The following is a 23,932-nucleotide window of genomic DNA, read 5'->3' as shown; positions in this document are numbered from 1 at the left end:
GCTAGTGTAATGGGCCAACCTGCAAATATAATCACAACATTAAAATATAATGTATAAGCATGAAAAAGATGCATAAGATTTAGCTTAATTACATTACATATCCAAGATATAGTGGATTTACATAAAAATGAGTCCAATACAAACAAATATCTGTGTTTAATGTGATTCTCAAGTAAGTAAACATATGCTCAAGCTGATATTCACAGAGGCACAGAATTTAAAGCAACCAATATGGATTCTATTTATAGCCTGTGACTTGACTATTAAAACTGGTGGGCCATTTGACAACCACATTCTTAGGCAAATATATTATGTTGAAATATCAGAGGCAAGAATGAGAGAGAAGATATGAAACCATGTCAATGGAGTAAGAAATATTTAACTTAGAGGAAAAAAAAATCAGTGCAGCCAAGACTTTGAACAATCCTTATACGTAGAAGAGGAATTAAGTTTATGTTGCATGGCTTCTGGAGACAGAATTAAAACATAAATAGAATTTCTAAAAAGTCTAATTCTGACTGAATGTATTTGGAAACTTTCTAGCAACAGAGTCTGTTCATAAATGGAATAGGCTGCCTTATCAGGAAATGTCCCCGTTGCTACCGATGTTCACATAAAGACAATATGTTGCAGAGAAGGCTCAAGCATAGGATTAGTGGTTGTGTTCCTGGCTTTCCTATTCAGACATTCTACATTTTCATAATTGTACAAAGAGGAGGCTCTATGGAGAAGAGAGGAGGAAAAGGAAGATGATTATGGGGCCAGTAACTAAAATAGGATTATTGTGTTTAGGGAAAATATCTCACATTTCTTTTTGCACATGTTGAGTTTGAGTGCCTGTCAGATAGCCTAATAGAAAGGTTATGTTGGCAATTCATTACATTTGGAGTTCGAAGTAAAGGTCTGAGCTAAAGTTAAGTTTGGCTATATTCATTTCATAGATTGATACTCCCTGACAGAAACATACAAAAGAGTTTTAATAATTTATTTTACTTAACCCAATGTATTCAAAATATCATTTTAGTATACAGTCAATGTAAAAATTATTGAAATACTTACATTCTTTTGATTTTTGTTTCCAATAAGTCTTCAAACTTTATAGTAAGTGTTTTATCCTTATAGCAGTATGATTTAGATATGCACTTTCCAAGTGCTTACTAGCCACCTTTGGCTAGTGGTTACCGTATTAGACAATGCAGGCATGGGTGATCATTGACTTCTTTAAAAAAGATATAGAAAATAAGATTCAGGATTCAACTTTGAGAAAGCCCAAAAAAAGAAACTAAGATACAACCAACACAGAGGAAAAACCTAGGAAAGCATATTGTTCAAAGAGCCAAGAGAAGACGATGAGAATGTATGTGCTCCATTACATTAAATCCTGCTCAAGGTTCTGTTAAATTTACATGTCTATTAACATTTAGTGATGTAGAAAAATCAATGCCATTCGCAGGACAGAAGCCATATGACAGTGGATGCAGAAGTGAACGTTCAAACTTCACTGTTCTCAGTTTGAGGAGTAATGTGCTCAGACATTGTGGTTATCTGCCCATTCTGCCATGGGCTTTGGATCTCCATTGGATAAACCATTAAAGGAGAAAGAACAATTGGCAGGCTGCAGGGTGCCTTCTCATGAGACTCCAGTGGAAGGCACAGAAATGAAACAGCTGCAATGCTTCCCTTCTATGCCCATCAGATTCTTTTGTAGTGGATTCTTTCAGAAGATGTACGCTTTCTTCCTATTCTTTAGTCACAATCTGGGATAAAAATTGTTCAAAGCATAAAATAAGCCATTTTATTCTTTAAAAGGATTCCCTGGACATATTTGGGCAGGGAGGGGATGAGGGAGCGTCTTCACACACAAAGCCATACATGGTGACTCTTCAGAATAACCAGTAAGAAAGGTGAATGGATGACCTTGTGGTGACCATAAAGGGAGAAAGCCATATGCAGTATATACATGATTACATGACCTGATCTTGGCTCCATTCAGAAAAAGTTTCTCTCAGTTAAAATAAATTCTAAGCCCCACCTGTAAGGCACAATGATACAAATAACATATGCATGTTTTGGCAACCACAGCAAGAGTATGGTTATGTCACCCAACCTCTTCACTTAGGTGACCATCTCCAAGAGGCTTTCTCATGCCATCTGCAGAGCTGCCTCTACTGAGTGGAGGGTCCATTACCACAACCATTACTGGTGAGCCCATCTCCTGGAATAGAAATGGAATGGAAAAGACTGAGAATTTCAGAAACAGCATGTCTTGGGCCCAGATGCAGTTTTGGTCCTGAAGCCTTACTTAGACTCTCTGAACAAAATTTAATGTTCAGGCCCATGGGTTCATATGAAGACCACCTAATGATTCTATTATATTTGCCTTTTGTTGACACATGGCAAGTCTCATGTAGTTATTTGTATATCATGGTACAAACAAGAAACAAAACAAAACAAAATAGCCCTGAGATTTAGCTCTGTGTTACATTGAGCTAAACAAACCCCTTTCTGGGCCTGTATTCTTATCCTTTCTAGCTGGCCATGATTTGATCCTATCACCATTAATCCAGAGTTCTCAGATATTTTTACTACCCATGGCCTTTAGGAGATCTGTTCTCTTGAAAGCTATTTTCTCTTTCCAGCTCACTCAGAGGATTCATGGTGACTATGGTTGACAGAGAAATGATTCATCTGTCATAAAGATGGCTGCATGAGATCACAAATACTCCAAGGAGAGCTAGAATAGGGGAATGTGAGATTCAAAACCTAGCGACAGATCTGCACTGAAAGCAGATGACAGCTTAATGAGAGGGGAGATAATGCTCCTGGATTTTCTATAACTTGCATGTGCTTTTATGCCTCTCTGAGAGGCAAAAGTGCAGATTCACTGTCAAATATGTCTCCTGTGGTCCGTCTCATGCCCACTCAAGATACTTCCTCCACAAAAATAGAATGTAACAGATAGGCTGCCAGGGAGCAGCCCCCTCCTCAACAGCCAGTTGATGGAAATGGAAGGTCCGGATAGCCTGGAGTGATTCCATATACCACCCTGGATATCCATTGCTGGCTGCTTGTTTCTGATAATTCACTTGTCATTTACAAAAAAGGCTGGAGACCGTGTTGAAAAGATGTAGTTCTTTCCATGGTATCTCTTACTTTAACTTACTGTTTTTATTCTTGAGATGGAACATTTTTATTATAGTGTAAGCAACCACCACTACTGTAACATACATTTTCTTCTATCCTCTCCCTAATGAACTTAACAATAGCATAAATCCAAATTCCAACCCCAGACTGAGTACTGAAACTCTGTTGTAAAATGAGCATCTTACCAATGTGAGATCAAGAACCCTATTCCAGCAATAGATAGCCATTACCCCAATCCTCGTCATAAGCAGAACCCTAATTCAGGCGACAGACAGCCCTGTGTCTGGCAAGAGATTGGCCAACATTAACCAGAGCCAGGGGTCTCAAAATGATCCTAGAAGTGAATAGATGAAAGGAGAGGCCACTTCCACAAGGGAGCCACAAGTCAATGTGCATGTTTTTGCAGGAATGGGTCAGAGACATTTTTATTATGAAATATGATACATTCCTTTTATAGTTTCCTAGCAACAGGATGCCAATCAGCCAGCTGTAATTCACAGATTCATTTTCTTTGTTATGAAGGAGCTGGGAGCGGGAGGTAAGAGGACCTCCTAGTATGGGTAGAACTGACAGAGTGTGGCTTGAGGATGAGAAGACCAAGCCTACCGAAAGAAGAACCTTGGAGAGTGTGCCTTTCTTCCTTCACCCTCTTTGAAGCAGGGATTCATCCGACTGCTGTTGCTGCTGTCATTGCTACTGAAGGCTTCTTGATCCCACAGTAATTACTAGTGTTGATGGGTACAATTTTAAATCATATGGCATGTTTTTGAATCACACACGGTGCTTGCTCCATGCTCAAAACATTGGCAGTAGAGCACAAATCAGGAGAGAAATAATAAACCTTCTCAGGCTACTTCCCCTAGTATCATGGCTCAGCTTTGAAAAAGCTGTAATCGCTAACCAAGTCAGGTGGGTAAGGTCTCTGAGACGTTATCCTGTGGCTCATTCCTACTCTTTGGAGCACCTGCAAATTTATTACATAAGATATTATTTTGTACTCAATCTAATTAGTTAGAACTATTTGTAGTCATTTGAAATACACTCCATGTTGATTAAAATAATTAGTGTAGGGCTACTAAATATTTACCTAAGATATGAATCCAGGGGGAATTTGATAAATTTAATTAGCAAGAACTAATTATTGTTATGATAGGAGTTAGGGTCTAATAAATATAATTACAGAGCACAAATGACGGTTTCCTAATTAATAGATACTAGTTGCAAACACAAGAGCCATTATCATATTTTCATGCAGGACATGCTATTCAGCACACCTTTCAGACGTCAACTATAACAGCAATGGTGACTTACCATGAAAGGATGGAACACTTACATAGTGCTTAGGCTGTCAGGCATAGTTCTAAGTGTTGTTAGCATACTAACTCATTTAATCCTTACAAAAACTATCATTGTCCACATTTTACCTGTATAGAAACTATTCTTACCTGCATAGAAAAGTCTAATAACTTGTCTATGTCTGGACGCGGTAGCTCACTCCTGTTATCTCAGCACTTTGAGAGGCTGAGGTGGCTGAATTGCCTGAGCTCAGGAGTTCAAGACCATCTTGAGCAACAGGGCAAAACCCTGCTCTACAAAAAATTTGCCAGGCATGGTGACATGGGCCTGTAATTCCAGCTGCTTGGGAGGTTGAGGTGGGAGGATCACTTGAGCTTAGGAGTCAGAGGTTGCAGTGAGCCAAGATCATGTCACCGTACCCCAGCCTGAGTGACAGAGCCAGACCCTATCTCAAAAAAAAAAAAAAAAAAGTAACTTGTCCAAGATTACACACCTAGGTTTAGCTCAACAATCCATGCCCTTAACCACTATTTTTACAGGGTTTTGCCATGTTGCCCAGGCTGGTCTTGAACTCCTGAGCTCAAGAAATCAGCCCCACTCAGCCTCCCAAAGTACTGGGATTACAGGTGTGAGCCACTGCACCTGGCCTTCGCCATTACAGTGTTTAAACAATAGTGGTAACAACAAAAACAAAAATAGAAATGATGAATATTCAAAAAGCCAGAAACCAAAATCCTCAGATCCATATTTGCTATCCAGGTTTAATAAACTTTTTAATATTTGCATATGCCATTTCCATGATTTTGGAGATTCTAAGGATGATTCTGAAATGACTGAATTATTCATATTCTCAATATGAGATAAGACCACTAGACTCAACCAAAGCTTCCTAGTGCTTTTTTTCTTAGAAGAAGAGCTTGGTTGCCTTCCCCCAGATCCCAGTTCATATTCTTGCCCAGTGTTCTTCCTGTCAATGATTCTAAGTCTTCACTTGTGCCTTTGGGACTGGAAAGTGCTGGAGTTTCATTCATGGGTGAATGAGCAACTATCATCAACAATGGGAAGAGACTGTGTATGCTAAGGGAAGGTTACAAAAGCCCAGATTGTCAAAGGCCCTGGGCTTTTTATTCAAAGTGAAGTTGTGGAAAGTTGTGGGTTGGTGCCACAGAGCAGAGAAATCCTGGAGACCACATCGCTCTGGCTCAGCCATTCTTAGAAAAAAATGCATTTCTTCCCCTGGTCAATCTTGAGACACAGTTTAATCCAAAGGGAGCAATGTGGGAGAGAAAAAAATGGAGAGAAACCAATAAATAGTAAAAACAGGGAGCAGGAAAAGACAGGCCTGGATGCACAATTCTTTTTGTGCCTGTTAAATGAACTCTGGTGGGGATGAGGAGAGAGAATTATCCTATTTATATATTGAAAGGAATTTTAAATATGCATAGGCAGGGAGAGAGAATCCACAGAGATTGAAATGCAAAACACAGCATGGTCCATGCATCTCCCCATCTATCTCTCAGTACCATTAGCAAGTTCCTTGCACCAATTTCTGGAAAGCTCCCTCTAAAACTCAGAGCCGTCCTTCTACTTACTCAGCATTCCTGCCTTAGAAAAGCAATTCTATTTTTAAAAAGAAATGGGTCTTCACTTGCAAAACACCTTGCAAATGTATTCACACAGGAACACAGCTCATACTTTTACAATGACGCACACGCATATCCAACCAATTCATTTACACACACAGACACACAAAACTTCCACCACTACCTTTACTTCTGGACCACAATCTCCTGGCCTCTTGGCACTGGGGTTACAGAAAAACAATGCACAAGAAAGGAACATCTCACACCATCATGCAGGAAGACAGGCGCATGGATCAGAAGGCATGAGAAATTTGTCATCATTCAGCTGAACACAATCACATTGGGAACATGTAAGAGACAGAAAACTTACCATATTTCCTAAAAAAATACAATTCATCCACATTTTAAAAGCAACACTCTGTCCCACACAAATTCCCCTATTCACCATCCCTACCAAGCACACATCATCTCCTATGAAATAGCAGAAACTGCTGTTGCCAACGGTTTCCAAAGTCCTGAAAGACAGAGAAATTGCCAGATACAAATAATACCTTTGTAAGTCATCTTACTTCAACATCTCCCTTCTTCAATATCCCCTCAATATCCCCCACCTTCAATATCTCTCTTCTTCTCTGTCTCTCACAGGTACAAAAAGTCACTGTTCCTCCTAAGGAGGTCTGTAGCTTTGTAGGATTTGGTCACTAACATGGGTATTTACTTTGGGAAAGATTCCATTCTCTGGTTATTTCCAGGGGAACACAGTTTAAAAATTATGAGTTTGCAAATGGTTAATACTTTCCGATTTTTTTTATAATAAGCTTCCATTTAAGGATGAAAATAATGAAAATATATGGAAAAAAGGGAACCAGAGGGTGAAAATATGGGTGCACATAAAATTGTCTTGGCTTTAGCACATTATATGTTATAATATGACAGCCATTCTTACAGTAGAAAGAGATCTTGAATGCTCCAGCTATCTTTTTTTAAAAAAATAAAATTTTATCTTGTTTTAGATACAGGGGATACATGTGCAGGTTTGTTGCATGAGAATGTTGCAGCCAGATAGTAAGCAAAGTACCCAATAGGTAGTTGTTCAAGCCATGCCCCTTCCCTTCCTTCCCCCCAGCAGTCCACAGTGTCTACTGCTCTCATGTTTATGTCCATGTGAGCTCAATGTTTAGCTCTCACTTACAAGTGAGGATACATGGTGTTTTTCTGTTCCTGCATTAATTTGCTTAGGATTATGGCCTACAGCTGCATCCATGTCACTGCAAAGGATATGATTTCATTCTTTTTAATGGCTATATAGTATTCCATGGTGCATATGTACCACATTTGCTTTATCCAATCGACCACTGATGGGCACTGATTTCATGTTTTGATATTGTAAATATCACAGTGATGAACATATGAGTGCACGTGTCTTTTTGGTGTAATGATCTATATTCCTTGGGGTGTATACCCAGTGATGGGATTGCTGGGTGGAATGGTAGCTCTATTTTAAGTTATCTGAGAAATCCCAATTACTTTCTACAGTGGCTGAACTAATTTACTTTCCCATCAATGGTGTATAAGCATTTTCTTTAATCTGCAGCCTCACCAGTATCTTGTTGTTTTTCTACTTTTTTGGTAATAGCTATTCTGACTATGAGATAATATCTCATTGTGGTTTTGAAATGCATTTCTCTGATGATTAGTAATAATGAGCATTTTAAGACCCAGGAAGAAGCCATTTGCCAAACTCCTTGGCCTTCTCCCAGTCCCAGTAACACTCCCTAGTTTGCCTGGCTAATCCTTATTGATTCTCTAAGTGTGACATTACTTCCTCTAGAAATCTGTCTCAGATGCTTTCCATCTGACATCCAAATTATTGCAATGTGGAGGGAAAGGAATGGGAAAGGCAAGAAAGATGACTGATTCCATATTGAGACATGTATGGTTTGTGGTTTCTACATAAAATCCAGGTGGCGACATGAGTTAACGCTTGGCTCTACAGTCTTGGTGTGAGAGACGGGAAAGTTCTTCTTCAAAGTTTATATCTTAGACTACACTGTAAGTAGGAGTTATAACCTCTTGATCTTTGGCCATTATCAGCTATTAGCATAAACATAGACCCAGGTATATATATTCTCTAAATCAGCCACGTCTTAAATCAGCTACCTTGACTTGCTGCAGGATGTCTGAACAGAACTGGGCAAGACCCAAACCCTGGTGTATGCCATTGCTTATATCAAAACGCTCATGACCTTCTCCTGACTAGCTTCCTCTACTTCCTTGTCTTCTTCCTCGTCTTATTTCCCCTATCTATTCAGGACATTTACAAGTTTTTAGCCAACTGGGTCAAGCATAGAATGTGAGGCCTTGTTCCATCCAACGGAAACTGGACACAGCAGTAGGGCGATTGCATCAGGTTATGGAAGTTATAAATGTCCCAGTCTCCTTTGTTCAGGTGTGCTCTCATGGCAAGACTGCCGGTGAGTTGCACTCTTCCTGCAGGATGTAAACTAGCCTTGCTGAACGATCCATTGTCTTGGTGTGGATTTTTCCCAATGTTGCAAACCCATTTCCAACAGTTATCAGGCATAGGAGAATGGACTCTGAAGCCTAGGAAGTCCCCAGCACATGAACTGTCCTGAAAGCACTGGCCTAGAGGAAGTCCTGAGGCAGCCACCCTGCAGCAGGAGAGGCCTTATTCAGAGGAAAGGGTTTAATTCAGTGTTTTATGTGGAGAGTTTCCTGTAGACCCAGATTCGTGATACCAGGACAGTATGAATCATCATGGCTGTAATTACCTTCATGTAACATTTTTCACTGAAAACCCAGGGAAGTGCTTACATCTACATTAGTTTTCAGGCAATCAAAGACCAGGAGAAAAATAAAAGCCTGAAAATGATATTAATGTGTGAAAAACGCTTTGAGGAAAAAAAAACCACAAACATCTTGTGAACAATCTAGAAGAATGTTGCACCAGGCTGACTTTGATTCACAGCTCCAACCTAGCACAGACTTGTGAAGATGCTTAACAAAGGCGTCTTCCTCCCTGAGGAATTAGCATCTCAATCATTTGCTGCTTCCCTGTGGCACTTACCACAGAAACAGCTCTCCCCATGAAGACCATAAAATACCTGCATTTCCTTAGTGTTGGTTTACAGAGGAGAGGCTGGAGGGGCACAGGACCCAGGTCTCCATTGACCCTGATTATTGCTAACCATCAATGAAGCAGAAAATGGACAAACGTAAACTACAACTGTAATCTCCCTAGGTGTCTTTATGGCGACGTTGTTCATCTTCCTGGCAGCCTTCCACGAAGCGATTCAGCCAGGTTAATGATACTAGGGGATCTCTTCTCCAACAATTATAGTTTGTTTAAAAAAAAAAAAAAACCCACAGCCTGATCAAATTGCAGGAGGCCCTGTATGTGTTGGGTCTCCCACCCCTTTCTATGTATTTTTGAAGCCTCATAGGCATCTGCTTCTGAGTTTGGTTTCTGATGGTGCCATAGAAAACTGCTTACCCTTTCAAATGCAGTTGACCTGCCTGTGGCCTTCCAAGTGGCTCACTTTCCACAGTGCACTAAGGACAGCCCCTCTTGTGATGGCTGACAGTGAACTAACACCACCCAGACACACATGAATGTCCTTGCAGGCCAACAAGCCCCACTAGACCCTTCTTTTGGACTTACATTCAGGTACCATATCTTGGACATACCATCCTTGGCGCACCATGCATAACTCACACAGCCCTAGCTTGGAGTCCCATCTTTTCTTACCAGAGTATTTAATTTCTTTGTCTTCAGTGTATTTTCCCTCCAATACTTTTCACATGCAGAAAGCAGAGTGATCTTTCTGCAATGCATGTCTGTCTTTGCTATTTCACCATTAAAAACACCTCAGTCCCACCATTGGATTTCTGCACCTGCAAGAGCAAGTCCAAACTCCTGACTGTGGCTTACAGGGCCTTCTGTAATCTGATCCCTCCCTCTTTCATCAGACACAGCTCCATTGTATGGTAAAATATGGGCTGAATGTTTGTGTCTGTAAAATTCACAGGCTGGATTCCTGACCCCGGCCCCCGTTCCACCACAGTGAGATGGTATTAGGAAATAAGATATCGGGGAGATAATTAAGTTATGAGGGTGGAGCCTTCATGAATGGGATTAGTTATCTTCTAGAAGAAACCCAAGAACTCTGTAGCCTTCTTCCCACCCTGTGAGGACTCAGTGAGAAGACGACAGACTGAAACCTAGAACTCTGGTGTCACCAGACATCAACTATGCTTGCACCGTGATCTTGAATTTCCAGCATCCCAAGCCATGAGAAATAAATGTCTGTTGTTTATAAGCCATCCGTCCTCGGTACTTTGTCATAGCAGCCTGAAGTGACTAAGACAATATGGGACAATTTAGGAGATTATATCATTTGGGCTACTGCAATGAGAAGGACAGTCATTAACGGGAAACAAGGACATATCAGAGAAAAGGAAGGGGGCCTCAACCTTCATAGAAGCAGGTAAACAAGAGAGTCATCGGCAAGTCTTCTGGAAGTATGGGGAAGAATGGAGATGGGTTTTCTTAGGAATACACTAGCGTGTGCTCTTTATAATTTTCTTTTCTTGAAACACATTAGGGTGGAAGACTTCCTAACAGCCACTGTTTCCAGAAGCACAGGGCTCAGTACTGCCTGAAGAAACTGTACTCAGTACTTCACTCAGTACAGGTGAAGTTCAGTACTGCCACCACATTTCACTTTACCCACTCTCCATTGTCCCCCAGCCATAGACATGCTCACCTGAGCCAGGTTTTATACCCCTGGACAGAGTTCAGTTGGCTGTCTTGGAATTAGAAGCCCTTCTCTTTCTTACATGCCTGACCAACCTTTCAAGGTTCAGCTTAAGGTTCAGTTAACTTCTGCCTAAAACCTTAATCAGGACCTACTTAGTCCAGTTGTAATAAAGATTAAATAGAACGATACAAATAAAGTCCTCTGTGTGGCTTCCTGGTGCCTGATGAGTACTCAAGCAATACAGACTTATAAAAGTAATTCCTGGCTGAGCCCTGCAGATGGAACTGCTTCTATGCAAGGCATGGAAGGCATCTATCTTCGCACCTGAGACGCCAGGTCTCAGTTGCTGCCATTTGTATCTCTTCTTCATGCTGTGTATTCATTCTTTTAACAAACATTCATTACTCCGCTCTGGGGTTGCAACAGTGAACAAGACAGTCCCGCTGTCAGCCCTTACAGAGTTCATGGCCCAATGGGGCTACATGTGAGTAAATAAACAATTGCAATGCAGAGTGAGATGTGCAATACTAGGCTAGGTACAAGTGCCCTGGAAGCATGAAGGCAGGCATCTGACCCAGACCGTGGAAGAGGGGGCATGCAGGTTTCTGCAGGAAGAAATGTCCAAACTTAAATGAAGGGAGGACTATTAAACAAATAATTGGTAAAAGATCTCAAAGTTGGAAGGGGAGGAGGAGAAAAAAGTAGAGAAAATATCTCACTCGGTGCAAAATAACTGTTCTTGCATTCCCAGTTTTCTCTTTCTCTCTTTCATATTCTCTCTCTCTCTCTCTCTCACACACACACACACACACACACACATACATGCTCTCCCCATGGCTTATCTTTGTTCTGCCTATAAGTGTCAAGGTATAAAGATCATCCAGTGTCTGAATATTGTGCCACAGTGCTGATAGGAATCGAAGTCATTAACCCTGATAAAGACCTTTCTGACATCAGAAGGCAATGGGACTAAGACACTACTTGGAAGAAGAGCTAGAGAGACGAAAATAAGGAATCACACATTAAGCACTCAATAAACATTTCCTTCCTTCGTTACCAAGCCAAACCTTTTAGACCGTGAGTATAATAAATTTTGCGAACTGTGTATATGGTAACCTTAGCTATTGTCAGGAAGAAACTAATGTTTTATAGAGCTTGTTCCAGGCACCACCTATGGGGACAAATTCCTTGGACAAGGGACTGGTGAGGGTGGGGTTGCCAGCGAGCAAGTGGGGGTGGGGGCCAGAGCCAAAGAATGGGTGAGGGGTGACCAGCAAACGCTCCAGAAGCCTCTCTGGAGAATTGAATATGAACCTTGACTTCTCCCTGAATCCTCGAACATCCTCTGCATGGAGAGCTTGCTAGTGTAGCCTTTAGATCTATATACCTATTTATGCTGTCAATGAGCCACTTAGTGATAAAACTCACAAACTCAAAGTTGCCTGGAGGCTGTGGCTGTCATCAGCAGCCAGCAGACAGCTCATAGAGTGCCCCATCCTTAGCCACCAGCAAGCTCTCCCCCTGTATTGCTCTGCAGGCACCTCCCATGTCGCTACTGACTCACCGTGGACAGCCAGAACTCACTCATATGAAGTTTGGGTCAGCCCACTGCTCTATCCCTCGTGCAGAAGGTGGTTTCGTGGCTAAGAAGGCACAGGGAATTGTTAAGGATCTATAAGGGAATAGAGAGGAAAAAATATATGCATAAACCTATATATACATAGTCATCCCTCAATATTCAAGAGGATTGGTTCCAAGGCCTTTCTCAGATACCAAAATACATGGATGCTCAAGTCCTTGACGTGAAATGACATCATACTTGCATATAACCTATACACACCCTCCTATATACTTTAAACCATCTCTAGATTACTTATAATACCTAATACAATGTAAATGCTATATAAATATTTGTTATACTGTATTGCTTCAGGAATAATGACAAGAAAAGTAGTTTGTACATGTTCAGTACAGATGCATTTTTTTTTTTTTTTTTTTGGGACGGAGTTTCGCTCTTGTTACCCAGGCTGGAGTGCAATGGCGCTATCTGGGCTCACCGCAACCTCCGCCTCCTGGGTTCAGGCAATTCTCCTGCCTCAGCCTCCTGAGTAGCTGGGATTACAGGCACGCGCCACCATGCCCAGCTAATTTTTTGTATTTTTTTAGTAGAGATGGGGTTTCACCATGTTGACCAGGATGGTCTCGATCTCTTGACCTCGTGATCCACCCACCTCGGCCTCCCAAAGTGCTGGGATTATAGGCTTGAGCCACCGCGCCCGGCCGAGATGCATTTTTTTTCAAATATTTTTGATCCACAGCTTGTTGAATCTGTGGTTGCAGAGGCCATGGATCTGGAGGCCTGACTTTGTACATACATCAAGTGTCCTTGAAGACAAGATCTGCTTCCTATTTTGTAGGGTCCAATGAAAAAGAAAAATGTGGGGCTCTTTCATTTACTATTAGTAGTAATTTGTTTCACGATGACAAGAGCTGAGCATGCAACCAAGCCCGGGGCCCCCCTGACCATGGGCCTTGTTTGCACAGGTCACATGCCCACACAGGCAGCCCTATCTTATAGTTTTCTCACCTGTAAGAGAAGGGTTTTGGATTATGTGACTGCATAATCACATAATCCAAAACCCTTATCTTCAGGTGAGAAAACTGAAACCTAACAATATAAACCATTCCCTTGTTCCAGTCTTATGTCATCCCCATGCTCTGGGTTAGCCCCCTGGGGTTCCTTAGCCAGGAACATGTTCACTTGCCAGTTGTAAAATAACAGGCAAGCTGTTCCACCTGTTCTTCCTCAGTTTCCTCATCTGTAAAATATGGAGAGTAACAACGCAGATCTCAGTGATTGGCTATAAGAATTAAGAAAGGTAAGGAGCCAAAGGTTTAGAAGATCTCTATAAATATTGATAATAGTAATGATAGTTTTGGTGTTTCAGTGAATAACCCTACTGGTCTCCTCTGTCTGTGACTTCTCTTAGGAATCTGCAGGAGAGGACCGCTTTGACAACACTGTGAGCTACCTTGGTGTGAGCAGAGGTGTAGGGAATAAGAGTCAGAGAAACCACATCATGCCCAGAGAAATGTTAGACCCTGGAAAAAGCTAACTGAAACAGCTCTGCTTCTGCAGGTCTATACCATTCACTCCTATCAAAGACTGGGCTGAGCTAGAAGAGTAATCTGGAGTGCTTGCCAAAAAGTCAGACTTCTGGACCGCCCCCTCCCCGCCCAACCACCAACCTAGATCTAATAAATCAGAATTTCCCAGGGTAGGATCTAGAAAGCCATTCTAATAAGCTTATTTCACACCAGTGGCTGAGGACCACTGCCCAGGGCCACCAACAAGTCCTCCATCGAGTGCCTCCTTTCCTATTGCTCACGCCAGGCTGCTGCAGCCCTGCCTATGGTAATCTTGCATGGGCAGGGCACTCAGCAGGCACCAATTAAAGTGTGTTGGTTGGTTGTCGGATGGTTCACTGCACACGTCTCACATCTAACACACAACAAAAGCCGACTGCTGTGCCAGCTGGTCAGGCCACTCCATCTGGGCCTTGTCCAGAAGGGCTCCGGCTGGGGTCTTGAGAGGAGCCCGTAGAGGCTGAGCACGTCCTGCAGACAGTGCCTTGCTCTCTTGCGGCCGCCAACTGTGGGCAATCTCCCCGGATGCTGGCATTTCCTCAAGCTTCACATGTTACTGCTGAGGTGTTTGAGCTATATAAACAGGGACAAAGGACATTTTGAGCCCTGCTTTCAACAAAGCCAAAAATTTATCCTACTAGATGCACAGGTTCATAAATTGTTTTAGTATGGTAAATTGCTCTGGTGGTTCTTCGTATGAACTCTACCAAGCCAGTGGCAAATATTCCTTTTTTTTTTTTTTTTTTTTTTGAGATGGAGTCTTACTCTATTGCCCAGGCTGGAATGCAGTAGTGCAATCTCAGCTCACTTCAACCTCCACCTCCCAGGTTCAAGCAATTCTCCTGCCTCAGCCTCCCGAGTAGCTGAGATTACAGGCACCCACCATCATGCTCAGCTAATTTTTTTTTGTTTTTGTATTTTTAGTAGAGATGAGGTTTCACCATGTTGGCCAGCTTGGCCTCGAACTCCTGAGCTTAGTTGATCCACCCACCTCAGCCTCCCAAAGTGCTGGGATTACAGGCATGAACCAGTGCGCCTGGCCGCAAGGTAGGCTACCTTGGCTAAAGAGGAATGTTGTCCTTTACTCTGGGAAAGAGAGAAAAAGCCAAGTGGAAGCAGGCTCCAGTCATCCTGGGGATGGTCTGGTGTGGCTTCTTCACTCTGCATTACTTCCTCCTCTCCCCAGCACCCAAAGTGCCATTTAGTTTGTACTTCTTTAGAAATTGTCAGAAATTAATTAAGACTGACTGCTCACTTTGCCTGTCTGGAATCTCTAATGGCCCCAAACTCAACCCAAGAGGTTCTGTATTTATAAGGAAAGAGCAGGAAGAGTATGGAAATGTCACAGCCTACAGTGGAGGAAAGAGCTGGCTCTGAGGAAATGAGGCTTGCAACCCCCAGGGAACCCTCCCAGAGCTCTAGAGGCCTAGGCACCTGCTTCAAAACATCCTTGGGAGTTGAGGCCAATTCAGCAAGCCTCTTTCTAGGAGTGAACCTCAGCCTGTACCCGCTACCTGCCCCCATCATGTCCCCCTTGCAAGCCCATGCATTGCATTCAGCCACCAGTCTTCCCTGCAGGTCGGCAAGGTGGCCATCATAATGCTTATTAAAATGAGCACAGTATGAAAAAAAAAAATTACAGGCTCACCTCCCCAAAAGCTTTATTTTTTGTCTTGGTTCTCAGTATTTCTCATCAGGTTTTATGTGTTTACATTGTTTTTGTTTTGTATCTATTAGCTTATACTACCTCTACAATGCAAGCTTTATGAATATAAAAGTAAATGTAATGACAAAATACATAGAGGAATAAGGGGCAGATCTCAAGGGAAGGAGGCAACAGATAAGGGAGGATGCCTAAGGTGCTGGGGTCTTATGGGAAGTTTATTTGGGCTGCTGTGACAAAATCCCTAAGACTCAGTAATTTATACACAACAGAACTTTATTGCTCACAGTTCTGGAGGCCAGGAAGTCCATGATCAAAGGTGCCAGCAGATGCAGTGTCTGGTAAGGGCCCCTTCCTCACAGACTGCACCTTCTATGTGGCCTCACATAGCAGAAGGATCGCACAGCCCACCTCGGGTCTCTTTTATAGGGTACTAATTTCATTCTTGAGGGTGAGGACTTCATGACTTAATCATAGCCCGAAGACCCCATCTCAATACCATCTCCTTTCAACATATGAATTTAGGGAGGTCACAAACATTCTGACTATCACAGTTAGCATGCAGGTCATTATTTGAAAAGAAGACATTCCCTTATGGCTTCACAGACTGAGTTGGGTATCCACACAGCCTTGAAAATGAGGCTAATCATGGCACTTAGCATATTATGTTTTAATATCCATGTGCCCTGTGAGCTCCTAAAAGCCTACATATTATTCCTTTCTGAACCCTTGGGCTCTGGCACACAGTGGGTTTTAAATGTTTGCTGAACAAATGTCTAAAAAAAATAAATTGTTAGGCTATTCCAAGTGGGAGGAATGGGGTAAGCAAAGAGTTATGGAAATAAACGGTGTAGACAGACAAGGAATGTAGGCTTGCTTGTTGCTGTTAACCAGAGCTCTGGGTAATTCAAGGACATAGTGACAGATGCACCTTAAGTCAGTGGCCTAGGCAAACAACTACATTAAGAAATTGTGGAGGCCAGGCACAGTGGCTCACGTCTGTAATCTCAGCACTTTGGGAGGCCAAGGTGGGCGGATCACAAGGCCAAGAGATGCAGACCATCCTGGCCAACACAGTGAAACCCTGTCTCTACTGAAAATACAAAAATTAGCTGGGCATGGTGGTTCACACTTGTAGTCCCAGCTACACGGGAGGCTGAAGCAAGAGAATCCCTTGAACCCGGGAGGTGGAGGTTGCAGGCCGAGATTGCGCCACTGCACTCCAGCCTGGTGACAGAGCGAGACTATGTCTCAAAAAAAAAAAAAAAGAAAGAAAGAAAGAAAGAAAGAAAGAAAGAAAGAAACCATGCCCTTTGCCTGAAAGCACTGTTGTTACTGCACTTAGAGCATTAAGCCATAAAGGCATTGTTGTTTTCTCCATGGTTTTGCGAAAGATGAGTGTCCATTTCTTCATCTCTCTCACTGGGGCTTTGCCTGTAGGTTGAAAGACCAGAGGGCCCTAGCTACTGGGAAGGAAAGCAGGATCTTGCTTCAGACAATGAGATCCCAGGGTGCAAGTGTAAACCCTGGGCAGGTAAGAAAAACCACCGAAATATCAGGTCAGGGATGGGGTGAATATGGCATCAGTCCCCCCAGTTCTCTCCTCCTCACAGGATTTCCAGAAGAAACTGACTCTTGCGCTTTCTAACAATAATCTAAACCAGAGGCATATGCTTTCATCTTTCTCAGCTGAAAGGCTTTTTAAGCTCCCCACTGTTTGTTTTGGTTTATTACTGAAAGGCTAAAACCATAAAAAAAAAATCATTGTTGTGGGTATTTTCCAGTTGAGATGAAATATTTAACAAGGGTGAGGTGGGGAGGAGGAAGTTTGCTGAAAATACCATTTCTTAAAGGTCAAGAAATGCATAAACCCATTACTTTAATATTGTTTGTTCCCACAAGAGACAAAGTGTTCCAAGTCTCCCCCCTACTCCGATTGTTGCTCACAAATGCACACACGCCAGGTCCTTCCTCACAAACCACGGCTGTGATCCTCTTACAGCCCTGCTTAGAATCTTCCGTGGCTCCACCCAGCCCAGAAAATGAGATGCAGTCTTCTCAGCCCAGCATGAAAATCCTACCACAATCCGGCTTGACCTACTTGTGCATCTCACTGCCCACAGGGGCCTCGACCCCCTTTCCATATCAGCCTGTCAAAAAGATGCATTCTTGCAGACATTTTCTATGTATCGTTTTACTTCCTTGTCTCATAGAATCAGGCCAGTCTCTGTTTAAATAAACCTCCCGCCTCTCTCTTCCCATCCATGGTGACACATCAAAACCTTACCCACGCTTTCAACACCTAGTGCAATTTCACCTCCTCCAAGATGTCTCCTCGGTCACCCCACTCAGATCCCTCCTAGAGGCACGCAGCCATACTGTGCATCTGTTATGACTAATTTCCCTGATCAGGCTCTGTGTTTCCTGAGAGGACGGGCCACATGGCCTGTATAATTTCGTGCCCCACACCAAGCACATGCCTCTACACAGTGAATACTCTGTATATCACTTTCAATCACTCAATTAATGAAGAAACAAATGAGCCCTTCCCTCGCTGCAAATTTTGTGCTGCAATTTATGCAAAAAATAAATTCTTAGAACATGCCAAAGCACTCTACATAATGGATGTATCCTCCGACTGGATAATTAAAATACAATTTTTAAAATAATAACATCGGTACCTCGATGGGCAGAAGGGAGATGGCAGATATAACGGATAGTTGATGAACAGTTTGAATGCTGCCACAATGTATATCATGTTAGTTTCTGGTTTCAAAAAAGCACTTTAGAGGAACATCCCAAGAACCTGCCGTTAAATAAAATCCCCAAGTGAAGCCGTATCATACAGTACAAGAAAGTAGGAAGGCCGAAAGAGCTGACAGAGGAGGAAGCTCTCAGAGCAGGAAGGCCATGGGGCAGAAAGAATGTGACAGGCAGTTCATTAGGAGGCTGAAGAGAGGCATGAGCCTGGGTCCTGAGCAGCCTGAGAGGTGGCAGCTGCTGCACACGTTCTAAACCAGCCCTGGCCAGTGCAGATGCCACCAGCCACAGGCGGCTACTGAATACCTGAAACATGGGGAGTGTGAAGTAAGATATGTTACAAATGCCATCAAATACACAAGAGATTTTGAAGACTTGATATGAAAAAAGAATGTGACCTATCTCATTAATAACTTTTGAACTTCGATTACATGTTGGAATAATAAAACATTGAATATATTGGGTTGAAGAAAATATACAATTAACATTAGGCCGAACACGGTATCTCACACCTGTAATGCCAGCACTTTGGGAGGCCAAAGTGAGCATATTGCTTGTGGCCAGGAGTTTGAGACCAGCCTGGCCAACACAGTGAAACCCCCTATCTACTAAAAATACACAATTAGCCAGGCATGGTGGTGCAGGCCTGTGAACCCAGCTACTTAAGAACCTGAGGCAGGGGAATGACAAAGACTTCACCTTTGTGCAAGGAGAAGTTGCAGTGAGCCAAGATGGAGCCACTGCACTGCAGCCTGGGTGACAGAGCAAGACTCTCTCTCAAAAAAAAAAGGAAAATATAGTATTAATATTGATTTTGACTTTTTAAAATGTGGCTACAAAAAATATTTTAAAAATTTAAAATTACATACGGGGCTGGCATTTGTGGCTTCCGTTATATTTCTACTAGCCCATGCTGGTCTAGACTAAGTTATCTAGACCAAGCAGGTTGTCGGATTTCTCACTCCCTGAGTAGTTTGTCAGTGAATGATGGCAAAGAACATCATTCACACTCTAAAAAAGGAGGTGCCAGAGCCAGCCAGACTTATGGTGGCATAAGAGTCATTTCCTGGCCAGATGTCCATGGTCATTTTCCCACTCCTCAGAGGCCGGGGATTGCCATCTGAGTCTAAAGGTAATAAATACACAGTGTGACTATGAACATAGCCTTGTGATCATGGACCATCCTAAGCCTCAACCAAGAAAAGTGCCAAGAAGTATTTCTCATGTTTGGATGTCGGAATTTAAAAAAATATTCTTTAAGCAGGAGCTGCTATGGTTTTGCTTCTGTTTTTTCTATCACAGTGTTCATTCATATTAATAGCTTCTTTAACCTGATATTTCTAAGTAGGCTGATAAGTATGACTTAACTGATTACTTATTGGCTTTGGATGCTTAAGCCTAATTTCATCATGGAGTGTCCTGAATGGAGCTGTTATCACTGACAATTCCCCACTACCCCACCTCCGCCATGCTTCTTTGGCTGGTGGAGGTGTGGGATTTGATGAGCCTTCTATTAACTGCACAAATGACTCACCCTGAATTTATATCTGCTCGCCGCTCCCCTACTTTCCTTCTCTGCTCCACATACACACAGGCCTTCAGTCACAGGGTATACTTGTTTGAAGAAAAAAAAAATTGAGTCAGCAGCCTTCATAGAACCAACTTCCCTGTACCACATGTGAGTTCTACCAAAAAATGGCTTAGAATGCAGTTCTTTGTGAGTTTCACTTGCAATTGTACTAACGAATTAAAGAAGACCAAAGAAGGGAGTGTCCCTTGCACAGTAGAATGCCAATGACTTCTTAAAATCAGGTCCTCAATCTCTGGACAAACAGGCACCCACCCTTTTGCTAACCAATTCATTCTTCCAAAGAGATTGCCTGAAAAGCAACTGAACTGGTCGTGAAGTAGGAGCTTTTGCAGTAACAAGGAGAGACAAAGTTTGTTTAGGATAGGTTGTGCTTTATTTCTTTCATGCTTTTGTTTGCTGAGGCTCATCAAATCCCACACCTCCACCAGCCAAAGAAGCATGACGGAGGAGGGATAGTGGGGAATTGTCAGCGATAGCAGCACCATTCAGGGCAGATACTCTGCGATTTGCAACCCATGCCTCAGGCTGCTCAGAGGTCTCTAGCCCTAGAAGCAGCCACGTGGAGAAGCTGCTCTTATATTCCACTGTCCCCCTCTAACCTCCTTGCCCAACCATGAGGAAACTCCGGTTGACATTTCCACTCCCCTGACAAGGGCTGTAACATCACCATCAATCACATTTTAGTATTATTGCAAAACTGTTTTATATTTTGGTTATTTCTAAAACCTATCCATTATTTCCCTGCCTAATTAGATAGTGGATGTGACCATCGTGTATAACCTTTTACAGATGACTCAGTTACCAAACACTGATGACCTCAGGATCACCGATTGTGAATCTTTTTGTTCATAATCAAAATGGCCTCAAATCTTTGCACCTTTAAGTTCATGTAGATATTTTCTACATATTTTCTCTTCCTTCTCTCAAAACTAGGCTATTGACAGTTATTTCTATATGTAGTTAATCAACCTGACTAGAACCCTCTCCTGTATGCAAAACAATACACGTGCACACTGAAATTCTCCTCTGATGTGTTGCTGCTTATCCCCGGTGGGCTTGTAACAGAAGAAAAGGAAGAAAGAAAGAAAAAGATAGCTACATAAAATGAGTCTTAAATGCTCTGATGAAAGGTTTCAGGGTCTCCTCTATGAGTTGAGTGTATCTTTATCCTTATTATTGAATTTTTATAGATTCTTACAGTTTTGGAGCTGTGCTCCAAATAACTACAAAGAATGGTACAATCTGGGTAAGTGATTAAAATTCAATTTACCCCTGAACTTTTATCCATAACCAACAAAGGCGATGTGTGTGTTCTGTGTCACCAGCACATCACCCACTTCATCACTGAGGTTAGGATGATATTGAAGATGTTATCGAGTCATCAGCCTTCCTTACCCTTCATCTCTGATCAGTCACTAAGTGTTTGTGATTCCATTTAAAATATTTCTCAAACTCATCTCCTCTTCTGCTTCTATTTGGTACTGTTGTTTGTATTCATTTGCAAGGGCTCCTGGCATGATTAATTTTGTGTCAACTTGACTGGGCATGGGAGTCCACGTATTTGGTAAAATGTTATTCTGTGTTTGCCTGTGAGGATGTTTTTGGATGAGATTAACATTTGAATCAGTAGACTGAGTCATATAGATTGCCCTCCCCAATGTGAGTGGACGGCATCTGACAGAAAGGCTGACCTTGCCTATTGGTTCTGTTTCTTTGGTAAACACTGCCAAAACAGCTGCCACAACACACAGAGTGGGTGGCTTTTAAACAACATAAACATATCTTCTCACAGTTCTAGAGGCCGGAATTCCAAGGTCAAGGTTTCAAGAGGGCTGTTTTCTCTTTAAGCATCCACCCTCAAGCTTGCAGAAGGCCACCTACTCCATGTCCTCATGTGGCCTTTTCTCTGTGTATGTGCATCCCTGGGGTGCCTCTTGTGCCCTAACCTCCTCCCCTTATAAAGGCCTCAGTTGAATTGAATTAAGGTCCACCTTAACAGGTTTATTGCAACTTAATTACCTTTAAATACCCTATCTCCAAATACAGTCCTATTCTGCAGTACTGGAGGTTAAAGCTTCAACATATAAATTGAGTGGGGGGCACAATTAAGTTTATAACACTATGACTATTTTTCTAGTGGATGGCTATTGTCTTCTACCTTTTTTGTCTTCCTCCATTATTGCCATCTTTCGTAATGTATCTATGGTTGTTAAGTAATCTTTCCAAAATCCATATCTGATGGGGCGTTTCCTACTTACTTCGGTCTCATAGACCCTTGATGTTTCATTGCTTAAAGGACGCAGTTGACAGTCTTTAGCCAGACATAGCCAGAATCTTCTACTTCCTGCCTCTAACTACCCTTTTCTAACTTTATCTGTCATCATTCTTTCTCACTTGCCCAAAACTCTATCTGTAGCCATCCCAGACAACCCTTTGCAGAGAGCATTAATGTTTTTCTTCAACTCAGAGACTTTTTCAATGATATCCTTTGAGATTTGCAGCCTCCCTGAACACATACCTTCTGGTCATTGCTGCACAACTATCAGTGGGTCTGACTCTTCCTTTACAGGCAGAACATAATTCCAGTATTCCTTTTTGTCCAAGTAGCAAATTGTATTAATTAGTTAACTCATCAAAAATTTGCTGGGTACCTACTTTAGGTCCAGCCTTTTCCTAAAAACTGAACTGCTCAGTCTATCTTGGGAAGTGGGAAATATACATTATATAGAGGAATAACAATATAATTCCTACTCTCTTGGCCTTCTCCCAAAGATAGCCTACAGTGATAACTCATCCACATCCATTGCTAAGGATTTGGAGAAATCAATGGTTTACAATAAATTGAAACACACTGTCTAACAGAGTAGCAACTCTTCTTCCAGTGTAACGCATACGAGCTCCTGGCATCCAAGATTTGCCAACTAGAATTAGCCACATCTGGGAATAACATGAGTACGACAGTCTAAGGACCCAGACCATCTATCTGGGTTGTGATTTCAAAAGCTTAGTGTTCATGGACTTATAGGACCAAAAAGTCACTACTGCCATATTCTAAAATAAAATAATATAGATACCAAGGAGGCCTGAGGAACTAAGATATTGTGGGCATATGGTTACATGGGGAGGTACGATGTGCTTAGGGGCTACCCATTAGCTGAAATTTACACATTGAAACTTCCAGTACAACTTCAATTCCTTAAATTAAACTAGCCAATTAAACGCCATCAGTCAATTCCTCCTTCCCTGTCAAAACAGTAAGCCACAATATCACTATTGTTAATTATCTGAACAAACTGCTTACACAGAGAAATAATTTTACAACAAGAGAAATAAACAATGCCTTCCTTGGATTTCCAATTCCAATTTTGTTAAGACATTAAGGTCAGGTGAGTAATATTTCACCAAAAGGAAACTGTTTTTTCCAAGTCTTAACTAACTGACCAAGCTAGAGAGAGCAAGCACAGGAAAGGGGTTTTACGGGGAGAAAATCTGCAAAGAGATTTGGAGATGTGCTACTGGTTGTCTACACATGGCCCTTATAAAGTTCAAGGGAGAACTGATGAAGTCATGAGAGGAAAAAAATCTTGTTAATACTTCCCAAGCTGCCGGCACAGAGACCATAACTACCATATACAGAGAACGTGTGCAGACATGATATATTAATTTCTGGATGAATGACCAGACCACAAAGCTCTGGGTGTTCTAAGATGTGAAGCAATTGTTGTCATAGCATTCTCGGGGTTATAACTCATGTAATGTTACCCTGTTCTGGCAATGTTAACGGGGGCTGAAACAGGAATAACATCTCCAGAAAGTCCCCCATGGTCCGAATGACAGCAGTGTCTGTGAATTTTTCTGGTCCATGGCTCAGCTATGGGGCCATTGTATTGAACCTTCTGTTTTGAATGCATCCAACCTTGAATTTGAAATGATGGATCTCCTCGGATTTTAAGCCCCCGACACTATT

Source organism: Sapajus apella, unplaced genomic scaffold, assembly GCF_009761245.1.
Source record: "Sapajus apella isolate SASKATOON/1434 unplaced genomic scaffold, GSC_monkey_1.0 scaffold31, whole genome shotgun sequence".
In the NCBI taxonomy this organism is placed as follows: Eukaryota; Metazoa; Chordata; class Mammalia; order Primates; family Cebidae; genus Sapajus; species Sapajus apella.
The sequence above is the reverse complement of the archived record's forward strand: the minus strand, read 5'-3'. Positions refer to the sequence as shown.